Here is a 20512-nt window from a genome sequence, read left to right as displayed (position 1 = left end):
CTTCCTCACTCCCTGGGGATCTGCAGGTACTCAGCTCGCCCCTGGACACATGCTGCCTCTCCACCTGGGACAGTCTTTCCTTCATGCTCAACTGACTCTAGGAGCTCAAAATTCCTATAATGCTAAAAGCAGCCATATCTGAAAACATGGTTTATGGCAAAAGTGGCACCTGAGAACAATAGAGAGAGGGTGGTATGTTCAATAAATGGTCATGGGCCACTTGTTTTTTTAATATGAAAGGAAATAAACCTTAATATGGACCTCTCACCAGTCATTCCCTTTGAGTTTTGATTTATGTGGCTGAATGAACTTGAAAGAAGAAATCAGTGTGGAGAGCTAGGAACATAGCTCAGCCATGGAGTGGACCTAAAGAGACCCTAGGTTGAATAATTAGCACAAGAAGAGAAAGAAAGAGGGGCAAGGGAAGGAGGAATGGAGGAAGGGATGGAGGGAGGGAAGGAGAGAGAGAGAAAAGAGGAAATGAGAAGAGGGGGAAATCAGTAATAAGTGTTGCAGAGAAAAGTATTTACATGACTTTGGGCAGACAAAAAAAGACACATTTTTAAAATAAGGCAAAAATATACTAATTATTAAAGGAGAATAATGTAAATAGTGGGAGTGAATATGAATTACAAACATGATATTTATATGTGATCTTGTGATAATGAGGCCAGTGAATTTTGTATGCTAACAAAAATGGAAAAAATAAAGATTCTAAGTTTAACTAAGTGAAAATGATAAAATTTCTTCTTTAAAAGATACATCAGGGGCTGGAGAGACGGCTTAGCAGTCATGAACATTAACTGCAGCTCCAGGGTGTCTGATGGCCTCTGCTTGGCTCTGTGGGCACCCGTACACATGTGCTACACACCTACATAGCAACACACGCACTCATACACACACACACACATTCACACTTATTCATACTCAAATACACTCACACATACACACACACTCACACATACACCCACTCACACATAAATAAAATAAATATTTAAAAATAATAAATCTTGCAAAAATATAGCACTAAAAATGAGAGGCAAAGGTCTGGGGTGATGGTTCTGTAGGTAGGAGTGCTTGCTGTGTAAGTAGGAGGACCTGAGTTTTAATGTTCACCATCCACATTCAAAACCAAACTGCACACAGGCATTCATGGTTTTAATCCTAGTGTGGGGGAAGAGAGGTGTGTGCACCCTGAGAACTTGCTGAGCAGCCAGTCAGGCCTGAGCCTTTGGATTCAATGCAAGATCTTGCCAAAGTTGGGGGAGGGGTGTGTGTGTGTGTGTGTGTGTGTGTGTGTGTGTGAATGTGAATGATACAACAGGATACAAAAATGGTAGCCACATGAACAGACATAAATTTATGATAAGGGGTTGATCCATGTTAAATGCCAGGAAAAGATAACTAAAGCCACACTCAGAGGCCACTAAGAATCCCCAAATGGAATAAATCACAAACAGCTGACACTCAGTGTCATGAAGGTAGGAGACAATTGAAACCTTAACCCACCAGTGACCACAGCATAAACTGACACAGTTGCCCTGGAAAATTGTTTGGCTTCGAGAACCAAAGCATAAAAAGTTCATCTTCTACAGCATATCAACCTCTGTCTATGCATCACAGTACAGGGGAGGGATGTCCATAGCAGCATTGTTTAATCCTCATTAAACACCAAAGCAATGTGAGTGTCATAAACCCTAGAATGAGTACATGACTGGCGTGAGATCTACAGCAGGTTAACGTAAGATAAAGAGGGTGAAGACACTGACGATACAAAGACCTTAGACATCACAGGGCTAAGACGCAACGAAAGAAGAGTCTCTGCACAGCCAAGGCAGTCGGATTCGGTTCCCATCAAAGTAGGGAGCAATTTCCTCTGGCATTGGCAGGAAGGATGGTGGCTACCTAAGAGTGGAGCTGATGAGGCTCTATCTTCTCACCTGAGCACCATGTCCAACTTGTGGTAACCACCTGACTAATTGTTTTATGACTTGAACACTTTTCTCTGTTTGTTTTTCATGCCAACAAAGGTGTGTTGTGACACTAGCGTTACTGCAGAACCATCAATCTATATGTTGTATTGTCAGAATAAGATGAGCTAGATGCATGTGTACATAGCTTTCTCTTCCAGTGTACACATATTCCTTGTGGAGTCTTTCAAATCAAGCATGTGACTTTTGGGGTACGTTTTGGGGTATATGGAGAACTGGAATGTAGAAAACTGGTAACTCCATAGTGAGGGTGGTCTCACTATGACTGTGGAGTCACAGGGATCCTAAGATGGGCTCTAGTTCAGCTCACATAAATACTGACTACCAAATATACACAGATGAAAAGGCCTTCATGCGGGCTAATACCCAAAATATACAAAGAACCCAAAATATACAAATAACCCTATTAAAAATGAACTCAAAGAATCTCAAGAAGGAATCAGACTCCATCCTTAGTCATCAGGAAAATGCAAAATAACCCCTATTAAAAATGGGGTGAATGCAGATCGCAGAGACACAGCCAGAAAAATACAAAGAATTCACTGAACTGAGAACAGGACCCCTGAGGGAATCAGAGAAAAAGAACTGGAAGAGCTTGAAGGAGCTCGAGACCCCATATGTACAAATGCCTGAGAAGCACCTAAAGAAATGTTCAACATCCTTAGGGTCATCAGGAAAATGGGGATGTTTGCAAACCGGAAAGGAATAAAAAATGTATATAAGAAATACTGATTAATAAAAAAAAAAAAAGAAAATAATAACCCATGATATAAATTGATAGGAACCTCCTCCAGTTCAAATATATGCATATATTCATCAGTTTCAATTTTTACCATTAAGAATGGCTAAGAATCAAAACTCAGGTGACAGGGTTGGGGATTTAGCTCAGTGGTAGAGCGCTTGCCTAGCAAGCACAAGGCCCCGGGTTTGGTCCCCCGCTCCGGAAAAAAAAAAAGAAAAAAAAAAAAAAGAAAAAGAAAAAAAAAAAAAGGAGTAAAACTCAGGTGACAGCAGATGCTGGCGGGGATGTGGAGAAAGAGGAACACTCCTCCATTGTTGGTGGGATTGCAAACTGGTACAACGTCTCTGGAAATCAGTCTGGAGGTTCCTCAGATTATTGGACATTGCACTCCCTGAGGACCCAGCTATACTTCTCCTGGGCATATAACCAAAAGATGCCCCAACATACAGCAAAGACACATGCTCCATTATGTTCATAGCAGCCTTATTTATAATAGTCAGAAGCTAGAAAGATCCCAGATACCCTTCAACAGAGGAATGGATACAGAAAATGTGGTACATCTACACAATGGAGTACTACTCATCTAGAAAAAACAATGACTTCACTAAATTCATGGATGGAACTAGAAAATATCATCCTGAGTGAGGTAACCCAATCACAGAAAAACACACAAGGTATGCACTCATTGATAGGTGGATTTTAGCCCAAATGTTTGAATTAATCAAGATGCACAGACCACATGAAACTCAAGAAGGATGACCAAAATGCAAATGCTTCACTCCTTCTTTAAAAAGGGAATAAAAATATCCGTAGGAGGGGATAGGGAGGCAAAGTTTGGAGCAGAAACTGAAGGAACAGCCATTCAGAACCTGCCCCACATGTGGCCCATACATACACAGCCACCAAAACTAGATAAGATAGATGAAGCTAAGAAGTGCAGGCTGACAGGAACCAGATATAGATCTCTCCTGAGAGACACAGCCAGAACATGTCAAATACAGAGGTGAATGCCAGCAGCAAACCACTGAACTGAGAACAGGACCCCCACTGGAGGAATTAGAGAGAGGACTGAAAGAGCTGAAGGGGCTTGTGACCCCATAAGAACAATAATGCCAACCAACCATAGCTTCCAGAGACTAAACCACTACTCAAAGACTGTACATGGACTGACTCTGGGCTGCAACTGCATAGGTAGCAATGAATTGCCTAGTAAGAGCACCAGTGGAAGGGGAAGCCCTTGGTCCTACCAAGGCTGGACCCCCAGTGTAGGGGATTGTTGGGGAGGGTGGTAATGGGGGATGGGTGGGGAGGGTGGTAATGGGGGATGGGTGGGGAGGGTAACACCCATATAGAAGGGGAGGGGAGTGAGTTAGGGGGCTGATGGACCGGAAACCGGGAAAGAGAATAATATTTGAAATACAAATAAGAATACCCAATTTAATAAAAATGGAGAAAAATAAATAAAATTTAAAAGATAAAAAAGAAAGAAAATGCCTTCATGCAAAGCCATGAACTATGCAAGGGGGCCAAAATATAACCAGAAAACTGAAGGAAGCCATATTGTGTGAGGAGAAGACCTTTCATGTTCCTCCTCCCTTTGACCACCCTGAGAAGAATCCTTTGGGTCTCTGGTTTCTCGTGGGGAAAACAGAACTCAGAGCAGATAGTGCCCTAGAAGATCCAGAGCACTTTGAAGGAACTCTTCTCTCTTGTCCCATGGGGACCACTAGGATAATTGACAGGTCTAACCTACCTGAGGTCTGTTAGAAATGAAGAAAGGGCGTGACTAGTAAATGGTTCTCAGTGACTCTGTATTCCTGTCAGTGGCCTCGCCAGTGGGTAGCCCAGGCAACAGGTTTGCCCCATGAGAGCCACCACAACAGCTCCATATGATCAGGGGTCTGTTAATAAGTTTAAATTGTCAATTTGAGTCATCTAAAGGAAACCTTGATTGAGGAATTTCCAAGATTAAATTGGCCTGTGGGCACACCTGTGGAGGGAATGGGCATCCTTACCTGAAGATTAAACTTGGAAACCTTTAAGGTTCAAAGTCAAATTTATTTTAAAGTTTGGTGATTTTGCAAACTACAATGTTTCTCCTGTTCCTGTGTGCCAACAGCAAACTATTTAGAAAAGAATGCAAGGAAAACAATCTCTCGTCAACACTGAAAGTGCTCAGAGTAGATTTCACAAAGAAAGTGAAAAATCTGTACCTTAAAAACTTTGAGTTTTATGGATAAAAGGAAGTCACAAATAAATGGGAGGATATCTATAGGCTTTGATTTTAAAACCTACTTAAATAAGGGTTTTCAAATGCTCCCCCCCCATTCCAATCTCCAAAGGTAGAGGAGAACAGATGGCAAATAGGACAAGGGATGAGGATCTATTCAGAAGTAGTTCTTTGGGGCAATTCCAACCTCCAGTGTCAGGACACCAGCAGTCCAGTTTAGTAGTATCACGATACCAAACAGAAATCAGCAGCTGTGGCACAATCCAGCAGAAACAGACAGGCCTCTGCTGAATCTGCATGAGTGACCAGAACCAGCCAGGACACCAGGAGAAGTTCTCTGCCATGTCTCTCTCAACAAAGTGAAGATAAGTAAAGATGCAAGACCTATGAAGGATTGCAAGGCTAGTCATGCAAGCACCCAGTCACTGTCTGTTGAGTCAATTTATACTTTCTATAGAGTGCTGTCTTTATGTAGGTGAGGGCTCGCACAAGATAAGGCAAGGTCTGTGGTTGGACAGTGAAGAAGTAAGGTAGGGATAGAGTTTTGGTAAGGCAGAAGGGAGGAGAAAGAAGGAAAGAACCAAGAGGGAGGCAGAAAATGATGACCCAGATCTGTGTGGTCTTAAATGTCCACCGGTAGTTATGAATATTTCTTAAGGGATGGATTTTTATAAGACAATTTGTTTTATCTAGGTGGGCAGTTTATATCATTATCAATTGGTTGTGAGTTTATTGTGTGGACGTTTTGTGGAATGAGAATTTACTATATAAATCTGATTGCTAAATTACAAATTTACTGAGTTTTGATTTTAACAGGATACTGGGAGTTGAGAATATAACCATAGAGGGCAGATACTGGAAATGTGAGCAGAGTCTGCAGTAAGAGAGCCTTGAGATAGGTGGTCTCTGTGTGAAACTGTCCCACCATCCCTTGCTACTGCCAGCACCAGTGGGCCACATGGCCGCACAACTCTTCCAAGCATCACCTGTCCTCTCATGGGTCTGCTTCAGCAAAACACCACAGGAGTCTATCACATGACATAGGCAGAAATTTCCACTTCAGATATCAGCATTCATGGATTGAAATATTTAACAACAATAAAATGTCCAAGATTTCCAAAGTGATCTATGGATTTAATGTAATCCCTATTCTAATGACAAAACTTGAGGCATTGCACTGTCTGACTTCAATCTATATCACAAAGCTTCAATATTGTTTAGACATAAAACAGATATGTGTCCCAATTAAACAGAATAGAGAGCCCAGAAATAAACATATGCATGTACAGTCAACAATACAGGATGCCAAGAATACACAGTGAGATAAGAAGAATATCTTTAAGAAATGGTGTATTAGTAAACTGTGTTATTATAAAAAATGCTTCAGTCAATTCACTTATAAAGAAAAAAAGTTTTCTTTGCCATATGTTTTTGACCTCTGTGGAAGACATTACTCTTGACAAGAGAGTATGATACACAGTCACACACAGCTTCAGCCAGGAAAGTATCCCACAATGCCTGTCAGGTTTTCATCCGCAGTGATACAACAACTGTCACTGGACACCACTCCTTAAAGGCTTATAGGACCTCTCAATAGCCCTGGTATTTAAAGCATGGGCATTTGGGGACAATATCCATATTGAAACCACATCAAATGTTGTTAACGTGGGTTAAAGGCTTTAAGCATGAAGCCTGGAGGTATGGAGGTGATTTGGTCTTGACAGTGATGTTTTGTTAAGGGATACAAAAACAAAGTGAAACAGACAAAAACCACAAAGTGACACATGCAAAGCTGCTGCTGCTGTCACCAATAAAAATGTTTCTGCAATGGGAGACAAAATGGGATGGGATTAAAATGCATATAAAACCATACAAAAAGCATAAGGGATTCCCACAACACTTGTAACAGCAACAGTGGTGATAGCAAATCAATTCCAAATGAGGAAGGGCCTGAGTAGATCTACAAGGGCCAAAGGTATGGGAAAAGCTCCTGAGTTCCACATGGACACACATGGTGGAAGGAAAGAACTGACTCAATAAAGTTGTTCTCTGTCCTCCATGGGCACACTATACTTCAAGTGTGTGTACACATGTGTGTGTACACATGTGTGTGTGCACACACTCATGCATGCACATGTGCATACACACACACACACAGAAAGGTTAAAAGCAAAGGCTGTCAATATCATTAATTGTCAATGACACAAATCAGAATCACCATGAATTATGGTCTCATACCTGCTAGCAGTATTCTCTGTTGTCAAAAGGGATATAAGTGTTGGCTACTAGTCAAAACTAAACTGCACCAGCTCTTATGACAACAACACAGAAGCACCTCAGAAACATGGCGTACTACTACATACCCTAACAGCCCTAAGAAAATGTGCTACTGACAGACGAATAGATAAAGGAAATATGATGGAAATATATAGCAGTATACTATTCATTCACACATCTAGGAAGAACTGCCACCACGTGTGACAATGTAGATTAGGCTGGAGGTCAATATTCCAAGTGAAATCAGTAGACGGAGAAAAAGTACAGGTTGCATAACCTCCCTTGCATGTGGGACTGTTAAAAGGCCAGACTTACAGAGGGAAGCCGACTGCTGGTTATGGGGATGGGCTGGGTTTGGGCAAGGAATACGCAGCCTAAGTAATAAGAGAAATTTGTTCTGGGGGGTCCCTGGACAGCATGAAATCCTAGCTTATAGCACTGTATTGTATACTTGAATATCACCAAGAGACAGATCCTGTGTATTCTTTTAACACACACAAAATGGAAACTCCGATGATCAATGTGTAAACTACTCCGGCTGCCTTGATCACTTTGCAGGCCACAGAGATATAAAATCAGCACACTGTGGACATTAAACATAGGCAGTTTTATTTGGAAACTACACCTCAGTAAAATTTGAGAAGAGAAACTGGTTACTCCTAGGCCAGCACTCACCACCACCTAGCTAGCTCACTGAAGGCAAGTGATGCTGTCTTTCCATTTCTAAGTACATCATCCCTTTGTGTGCACCGTAGAACTGCTAGTAAGTGTGATCTTAGATTCTCCTTCCCTGCAATGTTAGCAATAGCCACATTCTACTGTGGAGACAAAAACAAGTGTGCTTTTAGCATCAAGTCCTCCTCATGCTGTTCTATACCAGTTAAGGGACCATTTTCAGAGCCCTGTGATCAACAATGCAGGTCTTTGTTCCAATGTAGTAAGAACTCTGGGTTGTTGTGGTTGAGTATTAAAACCAGGATGGGACCCTCCTTAGCAGGTTTGCGAGTCCACAAAACCTGTCTCAGAGCCCAGCTGTCTGGCCTACATGGACGGCACATCCACTTGGCAAGTGAAGTTGTTAATCAGATCACTTATAAAAAACGTGCATAGGGATGAGGGCACCAAATTGTCACTTTGAAATAGCAACACACTTTGGCAATGAAATGTCCCCCTAAAGGGACATGGGGGAATGGAGAGATCCCCAGAACCTGGATGAAAGATAAAACTGTGAAAAACATAACTCCTCCACCCCCAATAGCTGAAGCCATGGGGAAACATAGCTACTGTTGGAATCATGACAAGATATAGAGAGTGCAACCACAGCAGCCACCTGCTGGCTCCTTCTCAGCTGTGCCATCAGCCTCCATCTCCAAGATGAGTCGCCTCACCTTAAATCCAGCAGTCGAAGAACAGGGGAGCCTGGGAAATATGGTGCTGTACAGCCTCCTGGGGACCTAGCTATACATATAAAGGAATTGTTTTCGTCTGCCTGTCTGCATACTTTTCATTCCTCAGAGGCATTTGTTGTCAACCTTGGCTATGTACCAGGAGAGCTTTGACACCCAGATCCCCAGCTCTCAGTCTCTCTGATGAGAGTCTGACTTCAATGACCTGGGTGCCTCTGGGGGATCAGGATTCTTGAGCTTTTCCATTGTTTGTAAGGGGCAGCCAAGGCTGGGGGTGAGGGGGCCCGTGGTTTTTCAACCTGTCCTGCCCGCCCTTGTGGCTGCATCCTGCTGTTGTGAGGGGCTGGATAGCTGTGCACTAGGAAATATTTAGCCCTATCCCTGGGCTAAACCACTAGATGCCAGCAGCAGTTGTACCACCCAAAGAGATGTGCAGACATTGCCAAATGTCCCCGTGGAGAGCAGTGTGAAGCTTCCTGTAGCCCTGTTGGAAATCTCTGCTGTACCTCAGAGCTCTTCAGAGTGGTTCCCATTTAGCAACGTGAGCAGGGGATGGAAGAGTGACTGGTTAGAAATGCCACTTCTGGGCTCCTACTTTATTTTTTACCATACGGAAGTGTGTGTGTGTGTGTGTGTGTGTGTGTGTGTGTGTGTGTGTGTGTGTGTGTGTGTGTGTGTGTGAGATGGTGGGCAGTTAAGCCCAACATTCCATTTGAACAACCCCCAACCCCCATCCCAGGCCATTCCAATCCATGCTCAAGTTAAAATCATTCTTTTAGAGCTGACCTGTGTTCCAGCGCCCAGAGCTTCGTCCTCCATGACAGCTTATACCTATCCTCTCTACCTGTTCTCTGAACGTCTAAGAGAAATACTTCCTGTGCCTCTCATGTTAACACTTTGATACTCAAGAACCTTGTCATCACATCGCCTGGAAGCAGATTTCCTCTAAACAAGATGGCAGACCGTCCGAGAGCGAGGACTTCCCCGGTGAATGTCAAGATGCTCCCACAGACTGATTCTGCTTAGAGAAGGGAGAGAGGCCAGGGAAAAGCCTGGGTGGAATCAGCCATACAGCAAAGTCTACTCCCGGAGTCACCTCTAATCTACGAGATCTTCATGACATCTCCAGGCATAGAAAGATAGAATCAACACCCCTACCTCATAAACCAAAGAGTCTCTGTCATGGAAACACTGTCAGTTGTGACCAAACGCCTCCTCGTGTTCCTAAGAACTGGACAACCATCCACATCTTCTGTGGTTGGTCTACTGCCAGCTGTGAAGCCCTGCACATTCAGAAAGTTCTTGTATTTTTTTTCACCTACAGATCCTTTTCTGCACCTAAAGTTAAAGTTTACTGATTGTGGCTTTTGGAGAGATACAGAAAATGCAAGTCCACATTCGCCCTTCATGTGTTTGAAACTTTCTTACATTAGGAGACCCTGAAGTCTCATTTCACTAAGTAATCTTCACTACGAAATCCTTTTGTTTTCTGCTTCTCATGTGGGCAATCCTATCAAAATAATAAATCAGAAGGATGCCTGAAGAAAATAAGCAATTTAGCCTTTGTAAATTACCAGGGTATGTGTGTAGGCTGTTATGTCATTTGTTGCTGGGAAAACATCCTTTGGGAAGACTTAATGCGAAGTCAACTTGCAAAGAAGGGTCTTGTTCATAAGGTAAAAGTTTAGAGTGGATTTTTCAATAGTTGGCAAAACAAACAAAAAATGAAAAAACAAACAAAAAATAAACCCAACACATTGTGCTCCTCTTTCCAGCTTCTCGTGAACGAACTTAAGCTACAAGAATGATGGGAGAGACGCTTGCGTATAGCTTTATGGGCACAATCGTGGTCCGCCCATTGTGTCAGACTCACCACAACTCTATCAGAGAGAATAATGCCAGAGAGTCTACTATGGACTCGTCTCTCCCGACAGAGCTCAGTTAAACATCCTGCCCCCCTCATTTTTCCCTAAGACTTGAGAGACTCTTCTCTGTACCTTCCTTGGGTATTCCCCTGCCAACCTTAATAACCCAGCATTCAGAAAGTTCCTTTGTACTTTTGTCCTAAAGCAGTTTTTCTCTCATCTTTTGTGTTCTGCAATTAAAGCCAGTTTCTACTTATTTTGGCCTTAATAGAGATACAGAAAATCTGATCTGCACCATTAGTGTTTTGTGCATTGGAAACCTTACTATATTAGGACAATCTGAAATTTCGCTTGGCTGGGATAAATAGTCCTGATTCTGTTTACTTCTCCTCAAATACCCTATTACCCAAGCTTGAATCATTTTTATTGCATCCTTTTAGTTCTCTGTAACATGTTCATGCTCTCCTCGGCTGTGCTTCTAAAGCCCAAGTGTAACTGTTTATTAAAGACTTGCAAGGCCAAGCAGGAGAGAGTTTCTGTCCACAAGACACTCACATGTGGCTCTTTTATTGAGACCACTCAGAAGCAACCCGATTTTGTTTTATTTCCATTAGGAATTCTTTCTTGAAATAAGCCTTGTTTAAAATAATTGAGCATTGACTTCTGCTTTAAAATGGTAGGCTGAGTTTGGACATCTAGCTCCTCTTTCCTGCAAGATCCTCTGAAATGCAAGCAAAGATTTTTTTTAAAATGAAAACAGAGTAATACTATAAAACATTTGTTGGTCAAAAATGTTGGAGAATATAGAAAACATAAGTGATGAGATAGACAGCAGAGGAAACTATAACTCGGGACATGGGACGTGAGTCTGGGACACGGGAGGTGAGCCCAGGATGCCAGGAGGTGAGCCTGAGACACGGGAGGTGAGCCCAGGATGCCAGGAGGTAAGCCTAGGACACATGAGGTGAGTCCTGGAAAAAGGAAGTGAGCCTGGGACAAGAGAGGTGAATCCTGCACCGATATGAGCTGAGGGCACAAGGTGGTAAGCCCAGGATGCCAAGGGGTGAGCTTGGGACACATTCAGGCTCCCAGGAGAATCTGCACTTCAACATTCCTGAACTCCAGAGTCAAGGTGAGCTAGCTGCCAGGTTAATCGTGCGGAAGGGCATCCCACCTCCATACTCATTAGAGTGCCGAGAAAGAGAAACTCTGGGGCTACAGTTAGATAGCTAGACTCTGAAAGAAGTGAGAGATTTTTGCTTTAAGCTTCAAAATGGTGCTTGAGGAGCACTGAGGAGCAGAGGCCAGGAATTGCCCAAGTGTACAACAGTTATAAGAGGTTCTGTTAGCCATTTTGTTACCACTCTTCACTCTGGGGTCTAGACTGAGGGTGGAAAGGGACTACCACACTGGATACTCATATGCGGTGGCAGGAGTGAGGAGGGTTTGGGGGAGTCACAGAACAGACACCCTCTGCACACACTCTTTAGCAGAAGTGCTGTCACACCATGTGACCCATGTAAATTTAAGTGTGTCAATAGTTCACTTTCCAAAGGTCCAACAAGAAGCTCACCGGAAATGCTTACTGTTGGCTCCAAGTTTCCCTCTGTCACCTACAAGGACTCAGAAGAAAATGGGATCCTCCTCACCACACCGAATGCCAGTGTTGTTTGAGAAAAGTGCCCCAAAGATGCCTGTAAGGTGAAATAGTCTACAAGTTACACAAAGCCTTGGTCTTTATTTGAGATCCTATGATACTACAGGAAGTACAGTAGTCATTAAACAATGGAATTGAGTCCAGAATTAGAAAAAAAGGGTGAAGCCATTAAATTATAAGATAATATTATATATAACCTATATATTGTTTATATATGTATTAATATGTATAATGTATGTAATAATATATGCTATATGCTGCATGTTATGTGCTATTTACTACATGTTACATATTTTGTGCTATATATTGCATAGGTTATAAATGTATATGTGAAATTATATGTCATATATAATGTCAATTACATATATATTGACTCAATTTTTCTAATCTCTTTGCACAAATCTAAAATACTTTATTATAATTGTAGAATAGAATCTAAGTAGAGGATATGGAGGTAAGGATGAAAAAAAATCAAAACCAGGAAAATATGGTAAAACTCACCATGAGAGTACTAGCAATTCAGTGAGTCCTGTGCCTATGCGTGTGCATGTGTTGCTGTGTGTGCAGGTACATGTGCATGTGGTGATCAGAGGACAATTCCAGCTGCCATTATTCCTCCGGTGCTGTCCACGTTATTTCTTGAGAAAGGGTGCCTACGTTTGTTTCCTGGTGCTGTGATGAAGACGAAGATCAAAGCAAGCTGTGGACAGGGGTTTATTTCACTAGTACTTCTATATGACAGTCCGTCACAAAGGGGAGCCATTGGAGGAAGGGGCCTGGATGCGGGGTCTGAATTAGAGGCCCTGGAGGAACATGCTTGCTCTCTTGCTCCCCTTGACTTGCTCAGTCTGCTCTCTTACTTGCCCTAGGACCACCTGCTCAGGGATACATCCTACGCAGAGGCTAGGGTGGGCATAGGGTGGAGGGCATGCTGGAAATTGTATTTGTGTCCAGAACACCTAATCCTAGCTCACACCTCACTGGCTGGATGACCAGAGATAAGCTGTTTAACTTCTCCAGGGCTCAAACACCTCCCTTCTGTCAAAACTGCTGCTCCCCTGCAGGAGTTTGCAACCCCATAGGAAGAACAACATCAACCAACCAGAACCCCAGAGCTCCCAGGGATTAAACCACCAACCAAAGAGTACACATGGGGGGACCCATGGTTCCAGCCGCATATGTAGCAGAGGACGGCCTTGTCCAGCATCAATAGGAGGAGAAGCCCTTGGTTCTGTGAAGGCTCTATGCCCCAGTGTAGGGGAATGCCAGGGTGTTGAGGTGGTAGTGGGTAGGTGGGAGGGGGAGCATCCTCATAGAAGCAGGGAGAGGGAAGGTGGGAGAGGGGGGGAACCCTGAAGGGGGATAACATTTGAAATGTAGATACATAAACTATCCAATAAGAAAAAAAAAAACCAAACTACTGCTCCCACCCCAGGCTCCGCCCCCGTGCCTGGCTTCCTTGATACGTTTATAAAAGTGTTCTCTAAACTGCCATGTGGGGTGCAGTTTCAGACTTCTTGAAAATGCTACTTTCTCTGATGGAGCATAGCCATTTTACTCTTACAGAGGTGAGCTCAAAAACCTCAACAGAGATTGCTATCATCTGTCCATTCCGGGCTGCGTTTCTTAAGGGAGATGGAGAGAAGAGAGACAGCGTTCTGTCTGGTGGCCTATGTAGTAGCCAATGGGGGTGGTTGGTACCCAGAGAGGAATACAGAGGAAACAGATTTCTCCATCTCAGTGGTGCCTCTATTTCCAGCCTGTCCTAGAACAGTGTAAGCAGAGAGCAGAGGACACTGCTAAGGGAAGAAATGGTAAGAAGAACTGGCTTGTGGTGGCCCCACCACACGGGGCCAGGATCTTCCTCCTTCACTGGGATACAGTGAAGGATCAGGATGTGTTGTGTTTGGTAGAGGGAAAAGGTACAACTCACTAGGAGGAATCAAAAATAAGAATGATCTAGAAAAAAGACTAAGAAGAATGCCCTAACTCTTTCACATTGTGATACTATTTTCATCTACAAAACTGAAGGTCAAAACCCTTTTTGAGTTACAAAAAGCAAAATCGCATTTAAGAAGAAAAAACACTGGTGTTTTAGGCAGGTTTAGGATTTTGTGTTAGGCTGTATTGGTGGGAGTCCGGGACCACAGGGGACCCATGTCCCTAGACACACCTTACGATGGCAAGAGTAGTTTTTCTATGATGCCTATTGGCACCACAATGTTTAGAATTTCGTTTTTCAGCCACCAGAAACTGAAGTAGACAAAGAAATTGAAATAACCCCCCACGGAAAGGTGGTCCCAGGCTGCCAAGAGGCAGAGCAAATGGCCCCACAGAGTTCCTGCCTCTAATTATCTTTTGGCTAAATGGCAAATTGTTTCAGAAGGACAGACCAAAGGTTCATTTCCCTCACAGGAAAAAAAAAAAGGAAAAGAAATATCTGATTATGAACCAAAGCTTTAAACTACCTCTGTTCTTCTGAGTGAACATATGTGACATCAGGGTTACTCTTCTAGAGACACGCCCCTTGCTTCCTTGCACAAAAATGGCAGAATGATGCTTAGCTGTTGGGGCCTCCAAACGCCCAGCGAATACCGAACGAGCCACCACTGTGTTTCCCTCCACAGTCCCCAGAAGGTGCACAGATGGGAGAGTCTGGCACAGTGTTTGTCCTGACCGAGCCAGCTGTATTTGTATTTCCCTGACATTGACCTGTAAATTCATCACCTTTCAATTAACCTGAGCAAGCCTATAACACTGAGTATTCTGTACATGAACAATTATTTTTCTCGAAACAATGAGGTAGCCTCAGTTTTATTCTGTCTTTTGCGGCTGGAAAGCACATTTTTTTATTATGATTTCTCTTTTAAATACTTAGGTTCTTGGGGAGTGACATCACTTAGAACAGAACCCGGGGAAACACACTGTACAAGTTTTTAAAAATGTGGTTAAAAGTTGAGGGAAAAACAGATTCTTCCAATCAATGATAGCTTTGGCAGAATGTCTGAAGCTCCCCTTTCCTCTCCCCAAGCCTGGTCGTGCAAGCAGGAAGGGATGACACTCATTCAAAAAAATAAATAAATAAAATCAAGTTCTACAAGAATAATGTAGATTTCTGCAAGTAACCACAGGGGAAGGAAAATGCATCTTAAGGGGGAAGTCCAGTTGCAAGTCAATCTGTGTGCTGCTAAAAGCAAGCAGCTCCTTGGCTATTTCAGAATTCTTGGTGATGACTTCTCTAATTTGCTCGCACCCAGGGCAACCGGATCCTTACCTAACTATCTTTCCATCCATAGAGTGCTTCCCCACCCTGCTTCAGAGGCTGAGCTGCTTTAGACCTATTCAAGTACTAAACTTTCTCTCTCTCTCTCTCTCTCTCTCTCTCTCTCTCTCTCTCTCTCTCTCTCTCTCTCTCTCTGTCTCTCTCTGTCTCTCTCTCTCTCTCTCTCTCTCTCTCTCTCTCTCTCTCTGTGTGTGTGTGTGTGTGTGTGTGTGTGTGTGTGTGTTCAGAGACTCTGCTTTATAACCTGGGCTCTACAGTAGGTGTCCCCTGCTCAGAGTGTGTTACAGTGAGTAAGGAGTCTAAAAGGAGGCAAACACAGTGCTTGTAGTGCTAAAAAACAACTAATTTATAGACGTGCACTGAGTTCAACCCACTCCTCATAAAAGCTTCTTACATATGGAGTCACTAAGGCACAGCCATTAGCATGGCCCCAGAACCTATCGAAATGGGCAGAGTGGGGGATTGAGCACAGACCTGACCCCAGGGCCTTACACATCATGGGCTTGGGACAGGTCAGCGGAAGCAACTTGAAGGATACGGAGGAGGTAAGCCAGCATCTTGAGAGTGAGTTATGAGGTAGGATCTCTTTAACCTCCCTGAGCCTCATCTTCTTCATTAATTTATTAGGCAGGTACTATGTGTGAGGTGCTGTCTTCTACCCCAGGATTGTGGACAGGAAGAGGACACCCTCCCTATCCTAGAGCATGAGAGCCATTATATTTGATTTGGAAACCCACTGAGTTTGTATAAATTGTTTGAGGGTGGCATAAACTCTTAAACTTTTAAAACTAAATTAGAACCTGGAAATCTGTCAAAGCTGGGGTTTCTGTTCTACACCTCAGCGAAAACAAACAAACAAGCAACGAGAGCCCAGCTCCCTCAGATTTTTCCCCTCTGGCAAAACACTTTTGTTTTCCATAAATGCTTTAATCAGTTTGGAGTATTGGTTGAGATGTTTCGTGTGTGCTCGAGAACTTTAAGCATCAAACAGACTTTGAAAGTGACTTTTCCTGTTAACACAATGCTTCTTGCAACTGGTTTACTGTGCCAAAACGTGCTGTCTCAGGGTGGCGCTGCCGTAGCCACAGCGGCTGTTCTGGCAGGGATGCACCGCGCCATGCCAGCCCTTTGGGTGGTATTCCGCTTCTTTCTTGGTGTCCAGGTCACATGTTTAGAATCCTGGGTGCACAGCTTGCAGACTCTTGTTTTGCCATCTTGTCAATTGACTTGCATTATTTGTGATAATACTTACCCTTTATTATAGTCACCGCAAGTCATGGGAAGGTTCAACTGTTTCATTAGTTGACTGAGAACAACAAAGTCTAATGTTTCATTGGAATCAGATGTAATGTTTGTGTTCCAAGGTCAGCTGGAAACTAATAGGAATAATTTAAGCCATAATATCCCAACCATGGCTGAGCCATGCTAGTCATCCTGCAGATCATGCTGGACTGGTTCCAAAGGGGGGGGGGATCAAATCCCATTTCTCCCTCATTAAGTACATCGAAGACTGATTCTGTAAAAGGAAATAATTAATCATAGCAGGGTGGTCAGAGCCCAGGCCTCGAGAACCCTCAGGAGCCAGGCATTACAAACCAGTGGCCATGAGGAACCTGGAGAGCTGGGCTCCTTGTCCTCTTTTCCTCCACTTCCACAGCATAGCAGCATAGAGTCAAGAGATCCTGAGAATGTTCTAGAACTTCCTGGAAAATTCTCTGACTCTATGCACCCCACCAAAAAAGAAATCTATGGATGTAAGGGAACTTTTGAAAGTGATTACAGAAAATGTTCTCTCTTCTGGACAAACAGCTCCCCGAGGACCTTCCTGCCATTGTATCCCATCGCTTCTTTTTTCTAGATGTTTCCAACCTTTCCTTATGGCCATTGTTTGGAACTGGTGAGAAAATGGGGGATTCACCATCCCCAGAGTGAAGATGCTTCTCTCCATTCTGAAATGTGTCTGGTGTATCTTTTCTTTCCATGAATGAAATCAAGCTGGGCAGATGGTACTTCTACAGCTGTGATTTTAAAAGAGGGAAGTCTGTTTGAGGCAAGAAACATGGACTATGTATAGCAATCCTGTGCCTTGTTGTGGCACTTAAATAGATAAATGAGAATATAATTGTGTAGGATATTGAAATTCCGAATGCATTAGCTCTACAGAGTCTGTGAGCGAATGGCATCCGGTAGCCTGAGAGTGCGTGACTACCCCAGCTTCATCCCACTCCCTCCTCTCGCTTCGAAAGAGGGAACAGGAGTTTGGGTACTGAGGACATACAAATGTCCTACACAGACCTCTGAGTAAGGACAGTTTTCAGGCAGGTTTAGGAGGGGGAAATTGGTGATTGAGGGTGCCAGACCAGGGATAGAAGAGGTTTGTGTGTGTGGTGTGGTCCTTTAGGACCCACCCTGCTGGAAACGCAGGCAAAGCCTTTCTCTGGCATCTCACCCATGCCTGATGCTTGCTCCCTGGAGTCCTTTACTTTGCCAAGAACCTTTATGCATTGGACTAAAACACGGCTCATTGCTGTGGCTATGGCTGCCTCTTTTCCCATGGCCAAAATGGTAGCTGTTTCATCTTTTGCAAGCCCATCTATTGTCTCATCAGACAGAGCTTGAGCCCCAAGCCGAGACAGCTGTGAGGTCCTGGACTGTGAACCTGCGTGTCTGAGCCCCAGACCAGCACCGTCTTTGCCCTGCACGCCATCCTGCTTGACTTTCACACTTTTTATTTTATTTTATCTGTGTGTTTGTTTGTTTTTATAAAGGTTTTTTTCTGTGTATTCCTGGCTGTCTTGGAGCTTGCTGTGTAGACCAATCTGGCCTTGAACCCCTGGATCCCAAGTGCTGGGAGTGAAGCTGGGCACCACCACCACCACCCAGTTTAATGACTTGTTTTGACATACTTTTATTTTTAGTTAGCTCCATCTTGCTTGGTGGTCTGACCACGAAAGGGTATCCAAGGAGGAGGGAGGAGGACTTAGGGTCTGAGTTAGGTTTACACTAAGTGACAGTGTTATCATGGGTGAGTTTGAGTTACCTCTGTGGACACTGGGAAGTCTTTCTCTGGCACCGCTTTCTCAGTGAACATGATACCAAATATAGGAGAACATCCCTTCATTCCATGTTGTCCATAATTCCTATTCATTTGAGAAGTAGGGACTTGAAATTCTTCACTAACAATTATTTGGCCATGAACAACATTTTGTGATCCCCTATTATTTCTTGGTCACTTAATAAAATAATGAAATCTAACCTATAAATTGCTTTCAAATATAATGAAAATACAAAGTCTAAATTTAGCACTAAATATGTCGTGGCACTGCAGTTTGGAAATAAAGACATTGATTTCAGTGTTACCCTCTTTTGTATCTCAAAAAATGATTTTAAAAAGGAATTTGCGTTTTTAAGTGATCCTGGGGTCTTCAGAAATATCACAGATAGCAGCTTTTCATTCCCAAGTATAGAGTAGCCTGGCAGAGTCTATTGGCCCCGTGAGCCCGGCCCGGTGTGCGTGCCCTGGACATGGAGGGAGGCATAAGTGGACTCTTTGGTGCGATTAATGGGTGGATTACCACAGCTCGCTATGGCAACTTGTACCATACAGGTTTGAGGAACTGCAACATGCATCCCTATGAGAGGAATTTGGGGTGTCTGAGGCTAAGCAGAGGTCATAATTCCTTCAGTCCTCCATGTTTCAGATGACTCTACAGCCCCAGGGAATAGCAACATGGAATAAAACGTAACTGATCCTTATGGGGACAAAAGACTTTCACAGCCAACACCAGTCTTCCTTAAAGAAATTTCTGCAGGTGTGTCTATCGGAATGACCCAACAATTGGTTGATTCTTTTCTGGGCATTGACTTATTTTTCTAAAAGAAAGGTTCTCTGCCAACTGCTTTTCTATCTCTTGCACTTTAGTAAAAATGGAGAGACCCCATAACTGGTATTTTTGCTGGTCACACTTAAGCCATATAATAGTTCTTGAGTCATCTACTCTGCAATGCTGTCTCTCAAAGCAGGGAGAAATCCTTTGACTCGATGACAGTATTTTATCCCCCCCACCTCCATCTCCTCCTTCTCCTTCTCCTCCCCCTCCTCCTCCTCCTCCTCCTCCTCCTCCTCCTATTCCTCCTCCTCCTTATTCTTCTTCTGGGCTTTTATACTTCTGTGTACTACTCCTTCAAGCAATTCAATAGGAGAATTTGTTTTCCTTTATATTAGGGAAAAACACATCTTCTTGAACATTTATCATGATACTGAAAGACTTTTCAACTACACCAAGCTTTGCCCTTCATTAAGAAAAGAAGTCTCACTATCTCTGGTTCCTAAGGAGAGTGTTAGTGACACATCTTATTTCAACCACTGCCTCATCCAACTTTACACATTTATTCACTTGGCGAAAAAGCAGCCTGCTTTTAAGTACTCACGAGACATGGTATTAAAAGTTGAAAATAGCCTCACTTACAATTGTGTGTTTCATTATTAATATTCTGTGTATATGTGTGCACACAAACCTTCATGTATATGAGTGTGCACATGTATTATGCTCATGTATAAGGAAGTCAGAAGATAAATTCAGGAGTTATTCCTTGGGAGGAATTTACCTCATATTTTGAGACAGGGTCTCTCACTGGGCTTTAGGATCCAGGTTTGACTAGGTTGCCTAGTTAGCCCCAGGAATCCCTCTGTCTCTGCCACCCTGGACTATGATATAGGATTATATGAATGCTAGAGGTTGTACTAAGTTCCTCAAGAAAAATACTTTACACTTGCCCAAGTATCACTAATATCTTCAAACACATACACACACACACACACACACACACACACACACACACACACACACACACACGAGTCACAACAAGCAATATCCAAATTGGGTAATGTAAAAATACCGAAACCACCTGGTTTTGTTTCTGAAAATTCATTCAGTATTCAGTACTTATGATCAAGGCAGGCCTGTATTGAGTATTAATGTTCTTTTGGCGACAGTCTACTGAGCCTCACTTCTTCGCTATACGTTGGCAATTGCTGGAGCTACATCAGTGAATAAGAGC

The sequence above is a fragment of the Rattus rattus genome, chromosome 4 (genome assembly GCF_011064425.1).
Source record: "Rattus rattus isolate New Zealand chromosome 4, Rrattus_CSIRO_v1, whole genome shotgun sequence".
Taxonomy (NCBI): Eukaryota; Metazoa; Chordata; class Mammalia; order Rodentia; family Muridae; genus Rattus; species Rattus rattus.
The sequence above is the reverse complement of the archived record's forward strand: the minus strand, read 5'-3'. Positions refer to the sequence as shown.